This window comes from Temnothorax longispinosus, chromosome 6 (assembly GCF_030848805.1).
Source record: "Temnothorax longispinosus isolate EJ_2023e chromosome 6, Tlon_JGU_v1, whole genome shotgun sequence".
In the NCBI taxonomy this organism is placed as follows: Eukaryota; Metazoa; Arthropoda; class Insecta; order Hymenoptera; family Formicidae; genus Temnothorax; species Temnothorax longispinosus.
Genome location: NC_092363.1, coordinates 20,908,228 through 20,921,820, shown reverse-complemented (window position 1 = coordinate 20,921,820; position 13,593 = coordinate 20,908,228). Strand labels below are relative to the sequence as shown.

Genomic DNA, 13,593 nt, shown 5'->3' with positions numbered 1-13,593 from the left:
GGTCGAGGCATCAACCGGAAATATTACATATTGACTGGCGCGACTGCAACAATGCAGCGACTAATTTCGTTCACGATTTATCTGGCGAGCCCTGACGAAGCCTGAATCTCTGTTCAGCCTCGACGCCGTGATCTTTACAGATCGTTAGCATATCTTCCCTCGCTCAAGGACGGAATATCAAAGTTACACCGGCGCGGGCGCGGCGCGGCGGCAAGATAGTCGCCCTTTTCTTTCCACCATCCGCGCGCGCCACCGTAAATTGTGTTCCTACGGCAATTCAGTCGTGAATCTTCCAGTCGAACGAGTCGCTGCCGTTTCCAATTACAGGACGGACTTTGATTCGTTGAGGCTGTCAGATATAAGCGAGGAATCGGGATCAATATTGAGATTCTTTTGAGTTGCGCTTCGGGGTTCGAGGACGGATGAGAGAAACTTCGGTGATACCGGGCGAATCTTTCGGTCGCAAACCAATGAATCTCGAAGAGGGATATCCGTCCCACGACTAATAACTCCAGGAAAGCAGCGTGTATGGACACAAAAGCCTGTCTCGCGAATCACCCGAGAGTGCGCTGCGCGAGCAATTCGCTGAGACGGACATCTGAAATCCAGCTTAAAAGCGCGCATTTGCCAAACCGTTCCATTTTAGCCGTTCAACATTGGCTTCTATCGAAACCAATCTTGAAAATTAAAGTCCAGAAATAAGTTTACAGTTACACGGTGAACTTCCGCGAAGTTTTCGCAGACTGATTCAAAACAAAATCAGAACTTTTGAATCTAATTCGGCAGCAAAAATAAATGTTTAATATGTGAAAAAACTTTTGAAGAACTATTTTTATACAATTATGTAATTTAATATAGCCATCCGATTATCGATTTTATTATTGCGATATACATATATAGACGTAAGAAACTCTTAATTAGATCTGAAATTTAGGACATTTTTTATCCTTGAATGTGCATAATTAGTGATTAATATTTAATTAAATTAAAATCATTAAATTTATTAAAACAACACATTATTTCATTATCCTTTTCCATAGAAAATTTTTTCCTGAAATAAACTAAGCTCTGTTTTTCAAACTAAAATGTTTAAATAGTGAATTAATTATAGCTAGCTAAAATATATAAAAAGTATTTTTGCACAATATAATAAACATGCAAATAGCTGGTTCATATATCGTACCCCGAAAAGAATACTGTCACAACTCAAAAATTTACAATTTTCAGGAGAGAGAAAAAACAAATTTAATTCATGTTTTTTGAATTGTTAAGATAACTAATGCAATTACAATTACAACATTCTGTTATAATAATACTGTTAACTTATACTGTTTCTTGAAGAGGTCTGCTATAATTTATTTGTCAATTCACTTATGATACTATTCACTCAGGAAACCGCAATATAGTCAGTTTAAAAGAATAACGACACTTCTGCCCTATGCAGCGGATTTCGCATATAGACTTGTGATACTGTTATATCATGTAGATAACATTTTAGGCATACTTTTTATATGCTTAACTTAAAATCAAAATTTTTTGAGCTGTGACAATATTCTTTTCAAGTGCGATATGTAGATATTTACTTTATTAAATCAACACATCTTAAAGAGAGATTAATTAATTGACGATTCATTAATCTAATCATATCTCCAATTACCTTCCTTTATAAATTAAACATTATTTCTCTTCTCTAAATTCTAAACTGGATAATCAATGTTACGTGGTCGGATTTAGTGTTACAACTAATACTTATCAATTCTCCTTCTTTATCCTTCTTATCAATATTGGTATCGATTATGTTGAACTTATTACTAGATTTAAGTGATTTTACCGGCAGGATTACTTTTTTCGATGGTCGACGAAGCGTGTATCGGCCCCAGGCACAGCCGAATGTACCAAAGACAACAGTTATCAGCGTTATGCCGATGATCACGATGATGAGACGGCCTACGATAGAAATTGCGCTATTAGATGATTCACCCAAAGCTGGTCCCAAGCTTCTTCTACATAACCGTTCTCACCCGCGAGCCCGGCTACGCACGTCCAGTTACCGTGTAGTCCTCTTTGGGACGGTATAGTCTATTAGGAATGAATATAAAGTGAGTGGTGGTCCGCGAGAGGCAAGGAACTCCTGCGAGACCTACAGATCGGACAAGCGGGAATCGGTTGTCGCGAGAATTCGCCGAGCTCTCAAGCTCTACGGGGCTCCGCGATAGAGAGAAAACGTAGGAGAACGGCGAAGAAGGGAGCTCGCGTTCTCTCGTGTTTTATGGATGTTTCGTTCTGGGAATCGATTTCGTTCGGCGCGGCGAGTACATCGGATACTTGATATTCCGACATAAAGACGGGTAACTTTTCCGAGTGCGGAATTTTGCAGCTCTTTATTCCACCGTCGCGAAGTTTCGCTCGTCATCGAATGTTTATTTCGCGCTGAATCTCCGCCGCCCGCTGATAGATTGTAATTTTTCGACTGCGAGTCGTCGACCGATCCGAGTAATCTTTTGCATCTTCGCGGATTCGACACATATTCGACGTAACTTTCGCACGACGTTACGCGCGATGTGCCTCGAAACAGGATTATAGCGAACACCGGGTTGCTCGATTAGAATATCGGAATGATCGTAAAATGATATAGAAATACGGAGACCGCGCACATATATCGTGTAATTGACTGCATCGCGGCGCGTCGTTAATCATTATTAATGTAACAGGTTCATAGTAAAGCGGATTTGTCCTGAGTTATTCAGTCGAAATATTGAAATAATCACGACAATATTGAAATTGAATGAGGGATAGGTATATTGCGCGAATTGCAATCGTGACGTGATGTTAATTAATGCCGATGAAATAATAATCTATCTCTATTGCCGCTAAAGCATATTTTGAGATATTTATGCGCGGGATAACTTAGAACAAGCTATTATTTAAATAAGTATATTTAGATGTTATCCAATGCTAAGTGAGATTAATTAACTTACTTGTAAACACTATGAGTATACTAAAGTTGTCACAGATGAATTTAATATACCTAGCAACATAGTGATTTTCGGTAAAATCACTGGAGGTATATATATATATATACTACAAGTATTTTGCGTTTTTCTTAAGATAATGTGTTTTTGTTAATAAAATTGTTCTATGTAACAAAGTAGTTTTGTTCTGAATATTCTCTAAGATATTCTCTTATGTAAGAAAAATAGACGCAGTTTTAAAAAAAATTGATAAAGATAAATTAAGTATATCAATTATATATCTGTAGGTAAAAAATATATATATCTCTTATTTATATTCCTAAAATAATTCCTAATTTAGATACATCTATTTAATATCTTTAAATGGCTTTTAAATGATCTGACTTCTTATATATTTTATCTTATATTAGTTATTTTAACAGTTTTTACAAAATTCTAAAGATAGAAAAAGAAATGGAAGAAGAAAGAGTGAGAGAAATATATATAGGTAGACATCATTATTTATCGAGTGTTCTAGGATAGCGTCTTCAGCGATGAGAGAGTGAGAGAGATATATGTCGCGTCCTCGATAATTTATATCCCGCACTGTCTAAGTTATTTCATCAAAATACCGAGGCAGATATAATACTATTGAAGTAGAAAATGACGGGCATTTCGCGAAATTGCAATCGCGACGCGTCGTTAATTAATATTAATGTAATAGTGATTTACGCGCGGTTCGTTTGGTAACATACGCGGTGTACATACACACACATGGCATGGCAATTAGGGTGACTTTGTTACATTACTACGCACGTAACACAGCTCTGTGCCCATGGTACTTACCCAGGATGACTAATCTGCACTCGGAGTAGCTGCTGCTGGTCGTATATCGATGGCTTATGTCATTGTGAATTCCATATCCGTCGGGTCGGATCCACCGGCAGTAATGAACTGTTCTGTCCAGCATGCGCGGAAGGATGTGGCAAGACAGAACTGGATCGTTTCGAGGACTGACAGCTATTTCCGTCTGCTCAGCCACTAGGTAGGTTTCTGAAAAGCCGTTTATACCACGGGTCTCATTGGAAGGAAATGTCTAATAACGCGTCGTCGACGTGTAATTTCGCTCTCGTAAGTCAGATGCACAAAGTGGACGAGCAAAGCGGATAAAGGAAATGTTGCTATTTTATCAATTTCTATTATATATGATCGTTGATCATTTTTGTATATGACCAACGGAAATCATTTTATTCGTTTGCAAAGAGCTATCGCATAGAAATCGGAATAAATATAAAAATATTTCTAATTTAATATTTAAAATATATAAATTTTATATATTTTTATAAAGAGAAAATCATTTCATATATAAATAGGTATTTCCTTCATTCACTTGTTTTTTCTCTTGTCGTCTAGTCTAGTCTAGAAGACAGACATCTATACGTCTAATACGGTTTTGAATGGTAAATCATATGCAATTTATGTTATCTTTTATGTAATTTCAGATATAAATAAAATTTATATTATATTACTATATTATATCTCCGTAAAATAAATCTTGTTTATACATTTCTCTTTTGTATGAGAATAAAAATGAAACGTAAAATAATATTTATTCTTTTTTAAGATATCATTTTCACTGACAAAGCACTTGTCTGATAAGTAAAGTGTATACGACGTCTACTAGAGTCATAAGAAAATTAAATCTTTAACTAAATAATTATATATAAATTTTGAATGGATTTTCGTAAAGCAGTAAGGTCTCACTTGGTTGTAAGCATAAAAGGCCCAAATATACATCGCGGTGAGATTCATAATGCATAAAGGATGTTCAAGGATTGTAAAATGCGCGGCATAAATGTATATATTATTAACACAACTTTGTTAATTGTTCCCGCAGCATCAACTATATAGATGTATATACATATATAAGTAGACATTAGCACTTTTTAAGTAACCGTTACATTAGAGCCTGTCAAGCGTTGCGCGTTTGCAGGCCATCCTAGCAAATAATTTAGTTATCTCTTCATCTCGAGATTACTTAGTTAATTAGTTTCGCGATTATACGTTGGCTCATGAAAAAAGCGCTATTAAGCTCACTGCTGGTAACGACGTCGACGATATATTCTAGAATTCCATTTCTTTTTTTCTCCCGAGGGAATTAATTCGCTGAGAATATAAATAATTTTGTATTGCAAATATTTTGACTGTGTTTAAAAAAAAAATACTGATACTTGTGTAATTTTGTTACCCAAAGGTTGAACACAGTTTAAAAAATACATCTATAATTTGAAGTTAAATTAGAGAATCTAAGATAGTTAAAAGATAAAGGAATAAATAAAACGATAAATTATGAAGACTGAATTAGAGAAGAGGTAGCCGAAAGATAAAAGAATAAATAAAGTAGTAAATAAATAATAAACTCGATCATTTGCATCAATCCTTATTAGTACATATTATACATAAAGACTATTATAAAGTGATTTAATGAGGAAAACGTAAATATCTTGGCCAAAAAAATATTCAATATTAATATCATCACATTTCTAGCGAAGTATGTATTGGATATCTTATCAAGCAAAGTGCTTATTTGTCTTTGTATTTAGATATCTTCGTCTAGAATACTTTCTATAGCATATAGGAATAGAGTTAGTGCATGTCTGCTGAAATCGCTGAAAGATTCTATTGAATAACGAACGTTTCCCAACCTGTTACTGTGACCAATGCTGCCGCGGTTATCTCGCCAGCGTCAGTCTCCCCCATTAAACAGTTCCATTGTCCATTATCAGAATCTACAGCTGCCGAAATTTTCGCACCGCACTCGCCGAGTGTGAGTCCGTTACCGTGGTAATGTAGAACAAATGGCGATACGGCTTGCGGGTTTTGTGTGATGGAATAAGAAGTTCCGTGTTCGGACTTTGCAGCCAGCAATACTTCAGTACGGAATCGGCGACGCATTTTATCTAATGGACAATTATATTTACGGCAACGAAATTGTGCTTACAAAGGAGCCAATCCCCCTTTTTCCCCTCCCTAAGTGTTAAGTAACATTGCAGTACGCGAAATAACGTGTTAATTATTTGAGTATATTGTCTATATACTCAAGTTTTATGAGCACAAAACTATTACCATTAAAATCGAACTTTCATAACGTAGCAATAAATAATCTAATTTATCAAAGCTACATTAAAAGTTTAAATAAATGCAAAAATTGAGATAACTGCTAATAAAAAAATCCTATATAAAGCAAAACCTCTGTTTTTAATCTCTGATGCATGTGATTAGTTGCGCGAGGTAAAAGGATTTCCTGTACTGCTTGCATTACAAGTCTTGTTTATGTTTTATGTCTACATTTGAGGTGAATTTACCGTAAACGGGTCGCCGCGCTTTACATACACATCGTCCGCTCTGGTTTTAACCGCTCCGCCTTTAGCGCTGCTATTTCCGCGAGAATCGGGATAGTCAACGTGAAGCACGGATCCGTACGAACAAGCGTCGTATAGGGGTAAGAGAGAGATTTCTCGCATCGCCACGCGCCGTAATCGACGTCTTCAAGCTTTCGGATTGTTATTGAACATTCCAAAATCTGATAGTCGGCACGAAAACGCTCATGTCAACCATACTTATGTACCTGTACAAGTTTCGCGCAACGATTAATATTTTACTAAAATATCGAAGAATATTAATCGACATCATCTAACACTAATTTGTGATTTTATTTATTATTATAAAACTATTATTTATTTAATAGCGTATTTATATACATTTTTGCGTTTTATTCCACAAATATATTTCGTGGAATATAAACGATAAGATTTTGGTAATATAAAAGATGTGAGTAAAAACAATTTACTATTGTTAATTGTGTTAGCTATTAAATAACTTTCTCAATAAAGCAATTTTATGTTAAGTCATGGCAATTAGTTTTTTAAATCTGAATAAATTAACAATTTTCTAAATTTCCACTTAACAGTCACACAGTAGGTATACGAGTTTTTATATATATATATATATATATATATATATATATATATATATGATATATGATACATGATATCTGATATATATGATATATGATATATATATATATATATATATGTATATATATATATACATATATATACATACATATACATTATTTGATTTTAGAATCTGAATAGAATCAATAAATTTTAAATATTATAGTTCCCGATGAGCCGGTATACAATATTTATCGAAATAAATAGATGCGGTAGTTTCGAAAAGCTAATTACTATTGAAGGCATATTTGTCGATAATTATATATCGGTTATAATTCGTACTGAGATTAATTAATGCATTTGTGTGAGATACTAATTGTATCATGTAGTAGTAGTATGTGGTCATTAGATTTTACAATCTAATATGTAGTTTCGCGTTTAACGAGCGTATTTCTCTCTCGGTGAAACCACGTCTCATTATTTTAGTACAAATAATACAGATCCCGTTATCATTAACGAATGTCGTTGTGTGTTACAAAAGAAAGGTCAAACAATGTAAACTATGTCCGTAAGATATATATGTCCACACATAATCGCTAGAGATAAATGTAGTTGCTGAATATATTGGTTTGTAAATTTGTAGATTACCTATTATAATCGTAGATATAATAAATTGTTATAATCTGAAACCTATATGTTATTATCTTGTTATACTTTTTGCATATACCGACAGTTTGCTAGATGTTCATTTCGGACAATTTTATTCGTAGCATCAATAATTAGACATAGAAATTTTTAATTTAATTAAATTACAATTCTGTAAACGTAAATGCACAATAAAATATTTATTAATTAAAGCATGTACTTTTAGATATTTGATTGTATATTTTTTTCAAAGATTTAAAATAAGAACAGAGAAGATGTATAAAGAAGTGTCAATAAATACGATCTCACAAGTAAATTCAACTTACACTTACAGTAATTCAATTTATTTAATCTTTACTAATTGTCAGTTCTTTTAAATATAATAATATAATAATATCTTATACACAAGTACAGCGGAGAGAAAGAAACAGAATTAATCAGTTCGGTACAAATTAAGTACAAGAGGTTAGTGAACGATTATCGACAATATTAAACTATAGTCAATGTTTAAATTTATATTTAATAAAGTATTCAATCTTGTCATTGTAATTATTATCTAAATTATATAAATATGTAGTATATTTCTAAGTTAAAGAATATATTATTGATCACGCATCTTGCGTGATTAGGAAGCAGTGCTAATAGCGTATCTATTGTACTGCGCATTCCAATAATTTGATCAGATTCTGCTTAGCGATAACAATGGTCAAGTTCCTAATGCATGTTAATTATACCTGCACCGTGGGAATTTAGTTATCACGATCGCAATCATATCACGCGCTTTATTGGAGTTTCCACGGCTCGCCATAAATGAAGTTATATATATGAATAATACTAAAAGTATTTATTTACGATAGGAAAGAGAGAAAGAGAGAGATATAGAGGCAAAGTGCAAATCGAAAAATCTCTTCGTATTTAATTTAGATTAAATTAATTCTTAATCTAGATTAATTTCTACGTAAACCTTCTTGAGACTTATCGCGATTGAATGATTTCACGTCATCCGGCGCACAGTATTATAGATTGTTATTATAATTATACAAAATCTGTTAGTCTTGTATTTCAATTATAGAATGATCCGCTTTTTACTGCTTCCCTCTCTTGATTAATTCTTCCTTTTCCGAAGTTTCTCTCTTGAATTAACGAGGAAGTAGCGTGCGACTTGACGTGACAAGTATCCTTCCTCTCTCTCTCTCTTTTTTCTAACATTTGTTACATAGTATTTAACGATAGCTACGTGTTTCTCGAAACAGCGATAGCTCGTATTCAGCTTCGACTATCTCGTTAGGCGTCTATTATAGCAAGTTGGCGTGAGTTGGTACAACTTCGGACCGGAACACCCTGTAAACCCCCGGCGAGGGGTGTACTCTCGTTAGCGACGTCGAAGATTATTCGACGCATTCAGGGCCCGCACGTTCCACGCGAATCCGGCTTTCCAGTTTAAAAGCTGGAGCTTGGCGCTCTTTTTGAGAGGAAGCGGCATTTCTGTGGGAAACGTCTAAACGCCGATTGCAACGTAGCCCGGAGCCTGATCGTTACTTTTATTTTTACGCCGCTATTTTGCGACAGTTTATTGCTACGAACCTTTGCCCGTCCGCGCAATCGCCGGCGCACCAAATTTCGGGAAAAAGAGAAAAGCGAACGATCGTGAAAATAATCGCGCCTCAGTTTCCAATTTTTCTTTGTGGTTTGCAATCTTTTCAGCAGAACGTGCGTAAGATAAAAAAAACAATTAAAAACTGTAAATAATAAATTATTAAATTATTAATTATAATGACTTTATTAAACGCCACAAATCTATTTTTCCGTTTTTTTTTTTTAAGATTTACAATTGTTTGAAACGACATATGGACATCAATAATTGCATGATTGCAGATCTAAAATACAATCAATAAACAAATAAATTATTTGATAATATTCGCCGTACTAAATTTCCCAATTTATTGTTTAGTTACACGTTGCAAGCATTTTACGTTCCATTGTTTATAGCTTCCTAAAACCATTGATTCCCAATATATGTATATATATAAATAAGTTGTTATTGCAGCGCACGCAATTTTAGTTTCTCCCCTAAACTCGTGTCAATCCTTTTAGCAGATTTAAACCATTACTCGTCACATCGCGGAAGGCAATTGTTCGAGCTTCGATAGCGATTTTCGACGTGCTATTTCGAAACGCGTCCATTTCGACGGAAAACGTTCGCCATTAGCGCTCTCATGACGGTGGCATTTTGATCGTTACTTTGTTTTTCGAATGTGCGTGGGTATCTATGTGTGTACGTGTACGTGTGTGTTTGTATGTGTGAATACTATGGCGGCATTGACCGATTTTATCAAACCGTCTCGCGATAAAAGCGAATCGACATACAGGGAGAGTCTCGCCGTAATCGCGGGCGATGATCGAATCTGCTAACCGTAATGTACGCTCCAGATTTCGATCTTGCCGTTTTACCGCAAGCTGGACGCAGCTTAACTTAGCGATAAGACATAAGCCGATATACTTATGTATAATGTTCGCTACCTGAGTCGCAGACCAATGGCAGTTAGACAATCGTTCCCAGAAAAACGATTTTATTACGAAAACCGGAAAGTTGTGAAGCGCGTTAGAAAATTTCCCCTTTCAATTTCAAGTTAAGTAGTGTAATGATAATTTAATATGTAATATAATAGTTTACGTTTAGTTTATAGTTAGTTTAATTTCATTTAATTAGTTTAATTTCGTTAGTTAATTTAAGTTGTTTTAATCTAAGCTGTATTTATCTCAATTTTCAAATCCTAATTTAAATATTGTATCGTTATTTAATATGTAATATGATGACCATGACAAATTAATGTTCGATATGTAATACGAAGATATTGATTAATGAAACAATTGTCATCAATAATAAAAAGTAAATATATCCTAATGCATATATTATATTGCATATTATACTGTAATATATATGTTTATATAAAATAAAAAAATTGTTCGTTTAAACGGTTTAGTTTTTCTAATGCCCTTTTTCATCAATGTCGTTTATCTTGAACCTTTATACATTAGTTCAACTCACACTTTGTCTCTTTCTAACAGTCTCCCTTAGAAACAGACAAAGAGTAAATTGAACTAAGGTTCAAGTTAAACGACGTTGGTGAAAACGGGCATAAAAGATATTTTTCAATTCCTGATTAATGAATGATAATTAATAGATCCATGATGACTATACAAACATTCAAAGATAGTATTGCATATTATATAACAAATTCTATAAAATATTCCATAAAATATATATATATAATATTATTTATTTTATTAGTAGATACATTTTTGTCATTTTTCGTGGTTTTAATTCTATAAAACATTTTATATTTTTTATGGAATACTTCTTGCGCATTAAAAAGTGCGTAGAAATCTTTGGGATCAGACTCGGATTATGCGATTGAAACATGCGTAAAAATTTAAAACACCTCATTGGGATCTTCTTTTGCTAATTGACGCACAATGACAAAGAATTTCATGTCATATGACACGTAATTATTATTGACAACTGCATCAAGTTTCCACCAACCCTGATAAGTAGTATTCACTTTCATACTAACACCACATTGGCCGAAGAGTTCAAAATCGTCTCGTTTTTCTGTTAGTAAATTTATCGTCTTCATCTAAATTCGGTACATATATACATATACGACCGATAAAAATAAATTCAATTACATTAAATGTATTAATATTCATCGGAGAATAATAACACATTATTTTAAACTGAAAGTATCCAAAAAATGTGTTGTACAATACAATTCCTTGCGTATATTTGAAAAATTATCTTGTGTAATACGCAACAGCAAAAATAAAATGTAATGTTTTAAAATATAATACATACTTCTCCTATTTACTTGATTGTTATCATAAACTGTTATGACTCGCTTAATATAATATAAAATATAAAATTCGTCCTTTAGAAGTTTAAATAAAAAAGTTAATAAATTTTTTATATCGATGAACTTGTAACCACCGAAGCTCCAAATATTTAAACATGGTTAAAATCGAAATTTTTTGTGATGATATGATTGGAAAAAGAATTTAATTTAATTGTAAACATTAAATTTCTTTCTCTCTCTAATTTTAGATATTAATATTCAAAATCAGCAATCAACCACTTGACCAATCAAACTTTATAAAAAATAAACGCAACGATAACATCAATTGATAGAAGGTATAAATATCTGGTTTGCGCTAAGTTGTCTTATTTTAACGATATATTTTGCAGTCTCAAAAAATTGTTATAATTTTTTTACAATAATATTTTTAAGCTTTAGATTTTATCTTGGAATTTTAACTACGTATGAGAATATTAAACAGAAATGACACGTTTATTTCAAACTTAATTATTAATTTGCCGCATCTTCCTATCTTACGTTTTTATTAACACACCTTAGGTCCTGTTAGATAACATGCCATATAAAATTCTCATAATTCGCGAGGTGTTTCGCATATACGTAGTGTCCATTGTACACGTCGATGTAAAAATTAGGTTCAAGATGTATGTTGAAAGGTACTCTGTTCTGGAATATATACAGATCATGTATCCTCGGTGTACAAAGTTTCTTGTATCAGCGATCGTTACACTCAATTTTCTCTCTTTTTCAATATAACAGATAGATTATAGACGTAGAACCGATAAAACTGATCGTATAGTGTTGCTCGCGGCGACCAATTCTACGAAACTTTCTCGCGTTGGTCACATCCAGGCGAAAACAAAATCAGATTGAACTGGATTGAACTGATGGACGGCGCAGCGCAAGATTTACCTGATTATATAGTTTATACAAGAATACTTCCGGACTAATATCATCATTGAGTAAATCAACGTCCTCTTCATTCTTTTCACTCTTTTTCACGATATACGCCGTCACCTTCCACGCACCCGCGTGACTGTCATTAGCTTTGTTAATGCGAATCGAGCACGTTTTGTCATTGATGCTTTCTATGTCCTCTCTAATTTGATATCTGGGCATGTACTCCAACTTTTCGTCTCGATTAGTCTCGAGGATGCATCTTGATGCATTTCCGACCGATTCCGCTTTCAGCGTCACCGTGGAATCCAGCGTGAGAAGCCCACATTATTCTTTGCAAGTATATCATTTCGATGTATTTCGATTAGCACGTTGCTCGCAGCGATGCGCGACGAGATTCACTCAGGCACTCCTCTCGTCGATCACCACAGTCGAAAACCGGGAACGGTTTTGGCGGAAACGGATCCGATCTCTCGTTTTTTGCTCGTCGAGGAAAAACGCGACGCTCGATAAATTCCGAAACAAACGAAAGGTGGGATGCAGGCAGGGGAGGATTGCCGTGTGCAGGGATGGGAAGACCGCGCTAGTGAGAAGGGGGAGAGTGAAAGAGAAGAGAGACGGGGTTGTCGAGGGTGGCCGTGGCCCTACAGGGAAAGGGTGGAACCGCGGAAGAACCATAAATCTAACGATTTACCCGTTACGCCGCGGACGTGGCGCCCGATCAGAAGAAGGAGCACGAAAACGATGAAGCGCGTCATGCTGTCCAAATAAGCGATAACTTGGGGCGACCGATCGACGGACTGATTTCTTTTATACGGCGATAATCTATTGACGATTAAGTGCAATCGGTATCATCACGCGCGTCTCTGACACGCAGCGTCACCTGCTTTCTTTCTAAACTTTCGAGAAACCTAGATTACTTTCGTTTACGTCATACTTCATATTTTTTTATCAACTTCCGAAACAATAAGATTTTTCGCTGTGCAAAATAAATGGTACAAATGTTTATCAGAGTTGTATATTTTTATCTAGAGCGGAAATTATCGCGCATGTTTACGTTTTGTTACAAAAATGCGGCATTATTTAGCAAATAAACGTTATAAAATGCAAGCTTAATCGGGAGTTCCGTGATGCGCGAATTATTATTACGTATCGCGAAACGAAGGGACGAACATTTTGATACGAGCTATTAACCAAATTATCTGCCATCTTCCATACTAATAAATTGCGCCGAGTGTTATCTCAGGATGTATTAATGTTGTTCAAAGTTGC

General features: G+C 34.5%; 1 pseudogene; it reads right to left on the bottom strand.

Annotated features, from left to right (window-relative positions):
• Positions 1 to 908: 908 nt before the first annotated feature.
• Positions 909 to 13,079, bottom strand: LOC139815451 (uncharacterized; annotated as a pseudogene).
• Between the last annotated feature and the right edge of the window lie 514 nt (positions 13,080 to 13,593).